This window comes from Gadus chalcogrammus, chromosome 14 (assembly GCF_026213295.1).
Source record: "Gadus chalcogrammus isolate NIFS_2021 chromosome 14, NIFS_Gcha_1.0, whole genome shotgun sequence".
NCBI lineage: Eukaryota > Metazoa > Chordata > Actinopteri > Gadiformes > Gadidae > Gadus > Gadus chalcogrammus.
This window is the reverse complement of record NC_079425.1, coordinates 28,047,682-28,062,579: the sequence shown is the minus strand read 5'-3', so window position 1 is coordinate 28,062,579 and position 14,898 is coordinate 28,047,682.

Below are 14,898 nucleotides of genomic sequence, written 5' to 3'. Positions count from 1 at the left end.
CTAATAGTGCTCGCTTGTCCAAAAACTACGGTGGGCAGTATGTGCCAAGAAGCTGTGACATGACACCTACTACCTCATCGAGTCATTCGAGTGATGAGGTTCGTTATTTCTAACAAACTTCAAACGGCATTGAATCATTAGTGTAAGATAGGGAATTATTTCAGTCATCATTCACGATAGTCATTATTTTAACTAAATTAATATTATTTCAACTTCATGAACCATGCTGATTTTGAGGGGGTTCGAGTAATTACTCCTCGAGCAAGATATGAATTATGTTCTTGTGTTTATATCGTTTTTTATTGGTAACATTACTATCACAGCATGGCGACTAAGGGTGGATTACCGCACGGGCACACCGGGCACATGCTGAGGGAGGCCATAAGCCAGAGCTTCTGTGTGAAGTCGCTGTTAGTAACTTTTAATGTTGCATTGTCGAAGCAATCAGTAGAGAAATAGAAAAATTCAATCTAAATCAGCAATAGCAGGCCTATACGTTTTTTTTTTAGCAGGCAACGCATGAACTATGTGCTTATTAGTAATGAAACATTCTTTATCCGTTTTTTTTTCGATGTCCGTCCATTGTCAGAGATCATCATCAGGCGATTCAATGCCGGTAGGGAGAGGAAGAGGGAGAGGGAGAGGACAGAGAGGCAGTGGATCGGTGGGAGCTAGGCGAGGAGGACGACGAGGAAGAGGAGAACGAGAGTCAAGAGAAGATCTTGATAGGATTGAAGGTTTCCAAAGAGAGAAGAGAAGCGACAGAGGTTTGTACAATTTATATGGCTAGCAGCAAATGAACAGGCTATGAATTTCCAATCCTATGCACATAACGAGACCATAGTCACAACGTGAGGTAATTGAGTGTTTATGAAAACAAAGGCTTTTAGAAAATGTTAGAGAGCATTTATTTATTTTGCACACCAATGAAGTTGTCTTTTGTCCACATTTATAAATATGAGATCCTTTACACTGCATTGCCTCCTCCTGTGTATTATATTGCAAAACATGTTGTCCAACCTGTTGGCTATATGTCTACCTGTATACCTAATGGCCTAACCCCATCTTATTTCCTTTCATTTCTTCAGAGATTACTGCAGGAGATGAGCCTTGATGATCACAGACGCCTCGCAGCAGGAATGTTGGAGAGGCAGCTGGGTCTGATTTTTGATCTGCTGCTGGAGCATCAGCAAAGACATGGTGCTCCTACATCTGCGGAGGTACCGGGGGTACCTTGGTGTACCTGTGGCAAGTGCAGAGACATGCCGACGGACAGGGAGAGGAAATGCTTTGGCCAAGACCCTGGCCACTGTGTGAGCCTCCTGCCCCATTTCACACTACTGTACTGCCTGGATGAAGGTTACCTGCGGATCCATAGGCAGTACCGGGAGAACCTCACTGCCTTAGGAAATGTAAGGGAGCCCGGCGATGACAACAGGGAATACAGGCATGCAGCTTACAGTCATTATTTTTTCTGGCAGCATGGCGCATTAGGACAGGGGAACCGGAGAGTGATTCCCAGCTGCTGTGTTTGAAGAATTAGGGACAAATTCCCTGACCCTCAGGGACAATACACAGGCTACATTCCAGGGATCTTAGAGATTGGCCTGAGTAGTGTTGGAAATATTTGGAGTAAATAGTAAAGTTATATTTATATCTATTTAGTATTCTTTTGAGGGTTTTTTTTGTTACGAAGAATAAAAGATTTGTTATTTGAGTGTGCTGTATTTTTTCTACACTAGGGATCGAGAAAAATGTCAAAATAAGGTGCATTAGCAATTCAATGTACAATACGATTGAAATTTATGTTTTTTTGAAAAAACAAAATAGTGATTATTCATATTTACAAATTTTTCAAACACCAGCAACACCAAACAACAGCTCAATCGGCCTCCAAGTTGCTAGCAGCATTGAGGGCTGATCCTGTAAAAGACATGGAGTGCCATCAGTGGTGTAGTCTACGTGATACGCAGGTATACGCCGTATACCCACTAGGAACGCACCAGGATTTGCGTATACCCACTTAAAAATGTGCACGGATACGTATCAATCGTCTTGTGACAGATCTTTCACTTCTGTGTTTATTTTTCGCAAATACCGGTTAGGTATAACTGCAATAAAATACTTTTAGCAGGGGAAGTTATCTCCTACATTCACCATTCATAAAATTCCCCCTGCGCGCTAGCCTAGGGCTCTGCCATGTCTGCGCGAAGCTGCTCCTGCATCTCTGCACGTTAGTTGGCGGGCCGAGCCCCTCCTTCTCGCGTGTGTGTGCGCGTGTGTGTGCGCGTGTGTGTGCGCGCGTGTCCACTCCAGTCCTCCCATATTAATGTGTAAACCACATAACAAGTAGTCAACAGAAGACAATGTTTTAATCCCACTTTATATCTCCTTGTTACTTTTAGATGAGGACCCCTGGCCAGCCTTTCAGACTGGGTGTCAGGCTAGGGAATTTAAAAACAGGCATCCTTGGTTAGAGTGGAGGGAAAAAAAGTTAGATAAATGTCAGCCAACATACAGTTGGTATACACAATTGAAATTCATAATGTTAATCACTATGCAAATGAGAGTAGCTAATTCATGGTCATTTTTAAGGTGCAGTAATTTCACACTTTTACACAATTCAATTACTGTATGGTATGTTAGATAACAACAGTAAGAGCTCAAATTACAGCAATTGAAAGAGTGAAACATTAGTCTCCTGTCATCTCCTTCTCATGCACTGGTTAGCCATGGTTGTAAACAGTTCATTAAATTATTTTGAGTAGATTTTGTCCTTGTTTAGCATGTGCTATTGCTACTATAGATATACAAAGGACAACTTGTAATTTTTGTGTTCTGTTTGTTCATACTGTTATTAAAACTGATAAACCTACTCAGCTTTCCATGATTGTTGATAATCGTTATAGCCTACTCTTAAATCAGCGGGTTGTAGACCCCTCCGTTGGTGAGTGTGGTGCGACACCCCATAAGCGCCACACACGTACACGTACCGGTGGGACGGGTTTGTACGAGGCTGGGAGGGAATCATCACAGTATACCCACTACAATAAAATAGACTACACCACTGAGTGCCATTAGTCATGTGCACACAATGGATTATCATTAACATGCATGTGCACACTTCAGTATCAGTAACGGCCTGATTCCACCGGACGCGTTACGGCAACGTTACGGCTGAAGGCTGGTTTATGCTCGGTTACGTAAGCGTAAGCGCAAGCGCAAGAGGCCCTTGCGCGCCCTTGCGCCCCCCTTGCGCGACTTCTCACGTCTTGTGTGCGTCGGGCGATTTTTCTAGACTTGCGTCATTTTTTACGTAAGCTTTTACGCGAGCCGCGCAGCCTGCAAGGCTGTGATTGGTCTGCTGGTCTGGTTACTACTTCCTGTCTGGAGTATCACATTTCCTGTTTTCATACCGCCATTTTTAAAAGCCAGAAGGCAAGTGTTGGGCAAAATAACCTGCTGAGCACATCACATGTACATTATAAATATAGCTAACTCCTACCCCAGCCTGATGAGCACATCACATGGCAGTCACCTTACAATAGTCAACTCTTAACGCCTGATGAGCACAACACATGGCAGTCACATTCAACTTTTAACACATAACACACACATGATAACATAGTCAGGTCGAGGCCAGAGCTAAGGCCCCATTTCTCCGCCAGGCAAATGGTAAACACTCAGACAATGCACTGTTTCATCCTCAGAACGGGAGGGCCACAAACAGGAGACTCTTTGAGGCGCTCCCCCATCAGGAAGAACACGAGAAGATACACTAGGGCCTGAGAGCCAAGGTCACGCAAAGACACACAGAACCACATACGTCTCAAACGCACACACCTCACCAAGAGGAAGATACAGCATAAGAGTGTGTCACAGAGAGATTCTAACACTTCTTCTGAAGCAGCCCTTCCACGGAGGCGAAGCTCTGGACGAACCATCAGCACTGATTAGGGACTTAGACATATTCGATTTCTCACGCTTTATGACTCTGTATAACCGTTGCCACTTTACTTAATAAATCCAAGGTCCTCGTGCCGATAGACTTTATTACCTCTCCGTCTCATTTTATCTGATCCAGTAACTAGACAGACCGTTTTTCCCTTCAATTTGGTGACCCTGACGTGATTTTTTCTGAATTGAACACGCAACTGGGAAACGAGAGACGGAGAGCGGCACGACCTCGGGACCCCGGAGCACCGGACCGGTTCCTGCAGTCTCACCTTGCGCGCGCCCAACAAAAGGTAGGCAGAACCTGTTGATAAAATCCAAACTCTGCATAGTTATATAGGAATCACATTAGGAGGTGAGACTGTGAGAGCGGTTCGCTACGGGATATCTCGTGGGGGACGAATAGGACTGCATCCCAGTATTTCCCCATAAATCCGATTGACCCTGAACGCGTGACACATCGAATATCGGCTCGTTGCATGGTGAAAGAATACCCTCGAGACCATAGGGCCTATAAGAATCGGTCATAGTGATACAAGACTACCGATGGCCGAATAATGTATGCCTGGGCCAAGAGTGGAACCCGGAGGGATGCCTGGGCCGCGGGTGGAACCCAGAGGGAATGAGAAGAAAAAACTAGGGCCTATAAGAATCGGTCATAGTGATACAAGACTACCGATGGCCGTGTAATGGATGCCTGGGCCAAGAGTGGAGCCCAGAGGGAATGAGAAGGGCCTATAAGAATCGGTCATAGTGATACAAGACTACCGATGGCCAAGTATTGAATGTGTATTAAATAATTCTATGTGGTAATAAATGCCTGGGCCGCGGGTGGAACCCAGAGGAAATGAGAAGAAACTAGGCTCGTTGCATGGTGAATGAAATACCCTCGAGACCCTAGGGCCTATAAGAATCGGTCATAGTGATACAAGACTACCGATGGCCAAGTAATGAATGTGTATTAAATAATTCTATGTGGTAAGAAGGTTAGAGTCCCTTTGCAGAGGAAACCGTATGCCTGGGGCACGAGTGACACACAGAGAGACAGTGTGTGTATGCGTGAGAGAGGCTGTGTGTGTGTGTGTAAGAGGCCCAGAGAGATTGAGACGGAGAGACTGTGTGTGTGTGTGTGTGTGTAAGAGGCCCAGAGAGATTGAGACGGAGAGACTGTGTGTGTGTGTGTGTGAGAGGCCCAGAGAGAGAGAAAGAAAGAGAACAAGCGTATTTGTGGGCCGGCTAAATATAGAAATAAATCAATTAATGATAACCCGGCTATGTGTGCAACGCTTGCTTGCTTTGTTATGCTCAACGCTATTTTGCCGTATCTGATGATTATGGGTGCGGGACACAGAATGAGAAGTCTGTTGATATGTGTCTGTGTACGTCTGCGCGAAAGAGAGAATCTGTGAGTGAATCAGTGAGTGTATGCGTGGTCCGCTCTATCTTCGCCCGTTAAAACGGGTAAAGGAAAGAATAGATAGATTGATAATAATGAATAATGTCTCTCTGACGTATTGCTTCGGTCTATGGCTTAACCTGCGGAAATAGATAAATTGAATAATGATAAATAACCTTTTTACTGTGTTGCTTCCATTTACTGTTGGAGCCGTTAAAAACTAGACCTAGATAAGTTGACAAGGATAAGTGATATCTCTTTTACTGTGTTTCTTTGAATTACTGCTGGACCTGTCGCATATCTATGCGATACTAAACAACATCTCTTTGCCGCTTGGTTGACGGTTTAGTCTGTTGAAGCAGATTAATCAATAAAGGATAGATAACGATTATTGGCTATGAGGAATGTCTGGATGTATTGAATGACGCCTCTAGGCCCTGTTGTTGTTTTTTGCTCCCCCCCCTGTTTTTTCTTCCTTTTTTCTCGTTCTCCTCCTCCAAAAGTGACAAGAGTTACCCCCTAGCCTCTCATCCGCTCTTGTGTGTTAGACAGGTCACACAGAGTTATAGCACCACGGCCGCCATTTTTTGAGTTCTCTCACTCAGTCCCAAGCCACACCTCCCCCTCCGCCAAATCTGGACCACTCCAGCCCTGCCCTTCCCCAACTACACCGCCCCCTACTGGACCACTCCGACTCTGCCCTTCCCCAACTACAGCGCCCCCTACTGGACCACTCCGACTCTGCCCTTCCCCAACTACACCGCCCCCTGCTGGACCACTCCGACTCTGCCCTTCCCCAACTACACCGCCCCCTACTGGACCACTCCGACTCTGCCCTTCCCCAACTACAGCGCCCCCTACTGGACCACTCCGACTCTGCCCTTCCCCAACTACACCGCCCCCTGCTGGACCACTCCGACTCTGCCCTTCCCCAACTACACCGCCCCCTGCTGGACCACTCCGACTCTGCCCTTCCCCAACTACACCGCCCCCTGCTGGACCACTCCAGCCCTACCCTTCCTCAACTACACCGCCCCCTGCTGGACCACTCCAACTCTGCCCTTCCCCAACTACACCGCCCCCTGCTGGACCACTCCAACTCTGCCCTTCCCCAACTACAGCGCCCCCTGCTGGACCACTCCAGCCCTACCCTTCCTCAACTACACCGCCCCCTGCTGGACCACTCCAACTCTGCCCTTCCCCAACTACACCGCCCCCTGCTGGACCACTCCAACTCTGCCCTTCCCCAACTACAGCGCCCCCTACTGGACCACTCCAGCCCTACCCTTCCTCAACTACACCGCCCCCTGCTGGACCACTCCGACTCTGCCCTTCCCCAACTACACCGCCCCCTGCTGGACCACCCCAACCCTACCCTTCCCCAACTACACCGCCCCCTGCTGGACAACAACAACCCTGCCCTTCCCCAACTACATCGCCTCCAAATAGACAGCATCAATACCAATCCAACATCAACTCTCGATCACCCCCTGCTAGAAGAATTATCCCAGTTACTAATAAAGGCAAAAAGACAAACCTCCCCGCATCCGGCCTTCAGTGTAAAGGCGTCCACAACCCCGACCACCCCATACCAGGCTGTCGTAAGAAGAAGCGGCGAACACGCCCACGATGTCGGACGAGCAGCGAACCAGAGCCCTGAGCTGGTTGTGCCTCAACGCTGAACCGGGGAAGATATTGAAAGGCCAAGACCGGAAGAAATGGAGGACCGATGTGAGGTCTACATCAAAACCTGGCAGAAAGAGGGCGTGATCCGAATGGGACCCCTCGACCAGGCCGGCCGGGCCGCCATACGCGCGCACATTGGCAGCCAGTATGAGCAGGCAAAGGTCCGCCGCGACAACGCTGGAACCAAGGCGGGACGAACGGATGCACTCGAAGCCCAAGACCGGATAAAACAAAAGAGAATCTTAGTATTAAATGCATTGGCCTCTTGCCTCCTGCCCCACACCCTAAAACCAGCCCTCTCCGCCAGGAACCCCTTCCTAGCGGACCAAGAAACCCCTGCCCGACCGAACCTGATAGCCCCAGTCTATCCAACCCCTGGCCAACCGAGCCGGACAGCTCCGCTATATCCCTCCCTACCGGAGGCCGATGTGCAGGCCCGCCCACCTCCGTACTCCCTCCCCTATGCCCCGACCGACTTCCCGCCCCTGCCCACCCAGGTAACCGCAGATGGAGTAAATGTCACCGAGATGGGTCCTACCCAGGTCCCTGCGCCCCCCCATCTCATGTACCCAGTTATCGAAATAACCCACGCCTCACCTCAGTCCCCGGTCACGGTGACCTGGCAAAGCCCCGCCCCCCTGGAACCAGAACGAGCCAAAGAAGGGACCCACTTCACAAAGAGAAACCATCCACAAAGCAAGGAAAGCCTGAAGCTGGCCACAGCTTCCGCCCCATGCCCGATGATACCAGGAAGAGCCGGACCATTGGGGCAAGAACCACCCAGCACCGAGAACTGGACACCCCCCTCCTCCAGCCCCGGCCATGCCCAGGCCCCCGAAACCAGGCCACCACCACCAGAGCAAGCCCAGTCGGAAGCAGAAAGGATGATGACGCGGATCGGCGTCCCTGGCGCCAGAGCATTGGACTTGGCCGCCTTCCTGATCAACCTATCTTCTAAAGAAGAAGAAGCAGAAGTGGCAGGAGCAACAAAAGAAATGAGGAGACACTCCGGAATTCCCCAGGGGAGACACGGAAGACACGAGGAAAGAGATGAAGAGGCCGCAGACACCTTGGAGTGGGACCCACAGGGAACAAAATGGAAAGAAGAAGCGCTGGAAAGAATGACCCACAGCATCGAGACAGAGACCCAACTCCTGTCTCGACAGCTACGGGAAAGGGAAGAAGGCAGAGACCAGAGGTGGGGAAGAAGCTCAATCCACAGGACAATTGGCTCGGGCAGATCACGAGCCCGAAGTACCGAAACCCCGATCACGACCCCGGTCGCCACCAGCACTCCACAAACTGGCCCCCCGACACAAAGGAGCCAAGCCCCCAGCCGCCGGATGAACCACGACCAGGATGAGGGCCCAGAATCAATGTACCCACTAATGGAAACCCCTGCAGGACGAGCCATGTATGCTCCCTGGACCCACCGCGACCTCAAGGGACTAGTGGAAGACCTCCCCTCGCTCAAACTGGGGGCGGGCAAGTGGATCAGGAACCTCGAGCGACTGACCACAGCCGACCGGCTCACCATGGGGGACATCCGAGCGGTCCTCATGAGAGGAGAAGGACCCCGAGCAGTCAACGACGTGGAAAACGCGGCCAGAACCACCAGAGAGCCAGACGACTCCCCCTTCGACCCCTTCCGCCCCCTATGGTGGGATGCCCTGAGGGGCCTCTACCCACCCCAGAACTCAGCAGCATGCATGACCGGCCTGAAAAGAAAACCCAGTGAATCAGCGGGCGAATACCTTACAAGAGCCACTGAACGATGGAAAGACGGATTCGGAACCCTACCAGGAGCCTCCGCCGCCACCGAAGCCATGTTCCGGATCGCGGTTGAGACGGGTCTCTGCACCAAAGTCCGCGAAGGCCTCAAAACAGTGATTGGACTCGGAAGAATGAATGCCATGGACTGGGAGGAGGCCATTACCCACCACGTGACCCAGGAGCAAGACCGAGAAGACGAAGACTTCAAAGAAGAACGTGACCTGAAGAAACGACTCTTGCGCATGGACGTGAAGAAAGCAACCCAGGAACACAACCGGGACAAGAAAGAGTCCAACAAAGACCACGCCTCCGAGATCATCCCCCTCGAAGTGGCCCAGCCTCCGGCCCCGCCGCCTACCCCCAACCCCTTGGTACAGCCAAGTGGACCTCCTCCGACCCAGGTGCAAGCCCCTCCCGCTCAAGCATGGGTGCCCCAACCCCCGCCGTACCCGTACCCTTATCCCCAATACCCACCCCCGAACCCAGCAACACAGATGGGACCCGGGATGTACCAGAACCAACAGTCCAAATATAGAGGCGGATTCAAATGGAGAGGAAGGAGCCGGGGCCAAAACACAAACCCTACCCAGTCCTACCCCTGCTTCGTTTGTGGGCTCCTAGGACACTGGGCGAAGGACTGCCCCCAGTCGGGACAGCCAGGGATGCAACACGGCCAACATGATCGTCAACAGCAACCCGGTCCGCCCTACGGTAACCCTGGAAATGGATCAACGCATGCCTCAAACCCCGGAACCCCGATGTACCCTCTCTGGAGGGACCCGGGATACGACAGCCAATACTGACGGGACCCGAGGACCTCGAGAGGGACCCAGGTGGTGAACCTGGGAACGGGAGCCCCAATGGTGGATGGACTTGTAAACCAAACCTTCTACCACTCCCTCCTATATGCTCCCGAGTGCCCCACCAACCTCATGGGTAGAGACATCCTGAGCAAAATCAACTGCCACATCAGCTGTTCCCCCGAAGGAACTTCAATGACGACAGAAGCCGACCAACCCCTCCAGATGATGCTGGTGCATGAACCCCCGCCCCTGAGCCCCCCGTCAGATGTGTATTGGATCCGGAACATGACTACCCCGGACGGACTCAAGCCCCTAGAAGAAACGTATCAAGAGTGGGCCCCCTGGATCCATCAACAGGGGGACTCCTCCCCACCCCACGACCCCCTCCACACGACCCTTAATGTCCTTCGTGACCCAGACGAAAGCTACGACGAACAATGGAGACGCACAATGGAGGGAACCGGCCAGAAGTGCTTCTATGAAGAAATGTACATCGGACCTGAGGGGGTGGCGGCCCCCACCCTTCTCACCCCAGATCAACAATACTGGTACCGTCTCAAACCCGAGTCCCGACCACACGTGACCCTGGCAGTGGCCAGGCACCACACGGCCATGAAGCTGGGGCCCATGGTCTGCCGAGCGGCTCAAGTACGAGAGTGGGCCCTCACCGATAACCCACACATACACATAGCCCCTGGCACAGGCTTGATCCGAATCTCCTTTCCCCGGACGGCCTCCTGGGGGGTGGCAGAACGAGTGGAGCGCGACCGACCACTCGCCCCCGAGGATGTCAACACCCCCAGCCCCCTGGACGCCGAAGACCCCGACGTAAAGAACATGCTAGACGACCTCCCTCAGAAGCTCTGGGCCACCGGCGCCTACGACATGGGGTTTACCCCCCAGCACAACATCCGAATACCTCTCAAACCCGATCAAACCCCGATACACCAGCCCCAGTACAAGGTCAGACCCGAGGCAGAAGTAGGGCCACCATACAGGGACTCAAAAAGGCAGGAGTCCTCCGACCCTCTCAGTCCCTTTGGAACACCCCGATTCTCCCAGTAAAGAAGGCGGACGGACTCACGTGGAGGATGGCCCATGATCTCCGTCTAATAAACGACGCCACGGAAGGACCCCCCGAGAGGGTGCCAAACCCGCAGGTGGCGCTCCACGTGGTTAACCCCGACCACCTCTGGTTCTCTGCAATAGACCTGGCCAACGCCTTTTTCTGCATCCCCCTGGACAAAGACTCACAAGACATCTTCTCTTTTACCTGGAGGGGAGAAAAACTCACCTACACCCGAATGCCACAGGGGTACCGATCGACCCCCACCATATTCAACGACTGTGTGCGGAAGGACCTCAAGGACACTGTACTTCCCGACGGAGTGGTTATGGTCCAATATGTAGACGACATCCTGCTCGCTGCGCCTACCAGACAAGCCTGTGTGGACGCCACCAAGATCCTGCTCGAGACCCTAGGGAAAGCAGGGTACAAGGTCAAGCGGCCCAAACTACAGGCTGTGCGGCCCACGGTGAAATTCCTGGGGAGGTTAATCGGAGGAGACACCAGAGACATAACCCAGGACACCCGAGAAACCATCCTGAATTACCCAAAACCCGCCACGGTTCAGCAAATGTTGGCCTTCCTGGGCCTGTGCAATTACAGCCGCCAGTACCTCCCGGAATTCACAGAACGAACGTCCGAACTCCGCCAGATGGTCACCACAGCCGGGGCCCGACACCTACGAGCTCCGCTGGAATGGGACCCAGGAAAAGACACCGCCTTCCATCAGCTGAAGCAGGCCCTCCACTCAGCCGCCGCCCTCCAAGCCCCCGACTATACGACCCCCTTCCATCTGGACGTCACACAGAGGAACGGAAATGTAGCGGCCACCCTCTGGCAGGCAAAGGCAGGCACCCGAAGGATCCTCCACTACCACAGCTCGGCCCTACCCACTCCGGGCCTAGGACTCCCTCACTGCGCCAGACATCTCATGGCCATCGCCATCGCCCTACGAAAGACACAGTTCCTCACCATGAACAACCCCACGGTGGTGCACACCACCCACGGAGTTAAGGCTGCGGTGGATAGCTCACTCTTCACCCTGTCGGCCGCCATCACCCAGATCCGGTTGACCGAGGCCCTGACAGATCCCTCGGTGAGCTACTCGACGAAAGGAGTGAATATGACCGGAGAGTATCCCGCAGACACGGACGGCACCCCACACAACTGCACGCCTCGCATCCTGTCGGAACTCCGAGCACGGCCAGACCTCCAAGGGTCGCCCCTAGAAACACCCAAAACAGTGTGGTACACCGACGGCTGCTGCTACAAAGATGCCCTGGGGACCAACATCGCCTCTTGGGCGGTGGTGGAACAAGGGCCGACAGGGGTCTGCCACACCAGACACTCGGGGATACTCACGGAGTACCCTTCGGCCCAAAGGGCTGAACTCACGGCCATGGTCGTAGCCCTCGAAGCCGCGAAGGGCCTACGCCTCGACCTTTACACCGACAGCAACTACGTATACGAGCTCTGCCATCTCAACGCTACCCAAGCAGAAAGGCGGGGTATGCTGACCTCTACAGGGGCGCCCCTGAAGCACAGGGACCTCGTTGTCCGCCTACTCCTCGCCATCCAGCTACCAGAGTCTGTGGCCATCATCAAGTGCCAGGGCCACACAAAAGGAGACTCCCTGATCACCCGCGGTAACAACGCCGCCGATGCCGCCGCCAAGAAGGCGGGGGGCTACACACCGCCGCTAGTCCTTTCCCTGATGGACCCCCTAGACGGGGAGCCATACCCGAGGAGCATGAGCGACCTCCTGATATACCTTGGCGAGATGCAAGAACACGCCGGTCCTTATGAGAAGAGCTGTTGGATCGCACGAGGATGCACTCAGGACGAATCCGAAATCTACCGCTACTCAGATGGCAAACCGGCACTCAGCTCCCGAGCTCTCTCTCTCATGGCTCGGTCACACCACTCCCGCACCCACCAGGGCACCACCGCGACAATGGAGACAATCCGGCGAGACTGGTGGCACCCCGAAATGAAAGCCAGCATCCAGGAAGTGATCAAGGACTGTCACGCCTGCCAAATACACAACCCACGCCCAACCCACAAACCCCCCAGAGGAATTTTCCCAGTTCCCCAACTACCCTTCCAAGAACTCTACATAGACTACACCGACATGGGGCCGGACAACCGCGCTCAGGGGAAACGCTACCTCCTGGTGATCGTCGATAGATTTACCAAATGGGTAGAGGCCTTCCCCACCAAACGTGAAGACAGCGCGTCCGTGGTCAAAATTTTGCTAAATGACATCATTCCCCGTTGGGGCTACCCCAAGCTACTCTGCTCTGACAACGGGTCCCATTTCTCTAACGCCAAATTGCAGGAGGTAGAGGCCGCGTTAGGAATAGCACACCGGTTTGGCTCCGTCTACCATCCCCAGAGCAAGGGACTGGTGGAAAGGGCGAACCGGACTCTCAAAAGCGTGATCGCGAAGGCAGTTCACCCTGGGGACACAGGTCCCCAGCAGCAACAATTGCTGCAGGAAGAGCTAGCGGGCTACGCCTCTAAGAAAAAGATGAGCTGGATCGAGGCTCTCCCATTGGCGTTGTTCAGCGTGCGCTCCCATCCTAGCTCCCGGTGCGGGCTTAGCCCCTTCGAGTTAGTGACAGGTAGGCCCATGCCCGGGCCACATTCTCCCCCCAGGGGCCCGGTACTAGACCATTATGATGAAGCCCTCTTAGAATATGTACAGGCCCTGACTCTTGCCTCCCGAGCCTTGTACACACAGGTCACCTCCCTCCCGACCCCCGCAGATCCCAACCCCGTCCTCGTTAATCCCGGGGATTGGGTCTGGGTCAAGGTCCACAAGAGACAATGCCTTCAGCCACGGTGGGAAGGCCCCTATAAGGTACTTCTGGCCACCCCCTTCTCTGTCTCCCTTTCAGGAAGGAGCGGCGCCCGCTGGCACCATCTGTCTACCACCCGCAAGGCCGACAACCCGCATGACCGCACCTTGGCGACCGTTCAACGCGACCTCGCACGGCTGCACCATGAGACTACCACTGACGCCACAGGAAGCCCGGACCAGTAGACGTTGCATCATCGGCATGGTAGGAATAACCGGGGCCTTGATGGGTTTCTTCATCCTGTGGGGAATGGACTTCCATACGGCCATCCCGGAGAAGTCCTCCACCATCACGCCCCCGTCTACGACGACACAACCCTCATCGGGACCCCCAACCCAGAGTCCACACCGCCGCAGGAGACAGACACCCCTGCAAGCCGCCAAAGCCCCCAGCGACCCCTGCCTCAACAAATACGGTGGGCTATCCCTAACCTATACTTATGGTTCCAGCGCCGCCTATACCTTCCTCCTATGCGACGTCGTTTCGTGCGTAGGCGGACCCGCAGCCTGGGAAAAGTACGATGCATACATCTGCGATGCACCCAAGGGTTCCTTATCGGGAGTCCAGGGCAACGGGGTAATGATGTCCCCGGACAACAGCATAAGCCAGCGCTGGTGTCGAGGGTGGGGAAATGTACTATGGATGACAGGGAAGCACCAGGGGTACTATGTAACTAACCGCTCTCAGACTCTCCACAGGCCTGACGCGACGGCCGCACTACAGGCGAATGGCTTCCTCTCGGGAGGCAACGGCAGAATCACCCTTACCCTCAGGAACATTACCAGCAACCCGTACCAAGGATGGGGTAACCCCAAATTCGGGTCGACTCGGGTGTGCGGTGTGGACACTGACTCTGCCTATCTCGCGTTCTGGGTATACCATTCCGGCCCGGACACGCTGGCCTTGTTGAAAATAAATTTCAGGATGGCCCCCACTACACCCACCGCACCAGCCTCCAGGGCCATCGGGACAACTCCTAAACCCCCCGTCCGACCCATAATGACTCGCGACGGCCCGGTCACGATTTTTGATTTAGATTCCGTGGGGCGACTCCCCACCCACGATTCCATCGCGCTCGCGACCGGCTACGCAGACGATAATGCATGGCTTAGCTGGATTGCTGCTACGATCCGATTCCAGGGCTGTCCGACTGCGTAGCCTGTGCGTCAGCTCGCCCCCATCTAATCTCGACCCCAGTACTGTTCGATTTTACCAGCGACCCCATCGGTTCTCACTGCATGTTAGGTCTGTTTGTTACCCCCAAACCGGCCGGCTGCGGCCTCCTTAGCTCTCTGTTTCCACCCGGCCTTAACAACTCGATTCCCCCGGTGTACTCCCCTGGGGAGTACACCCACTCTT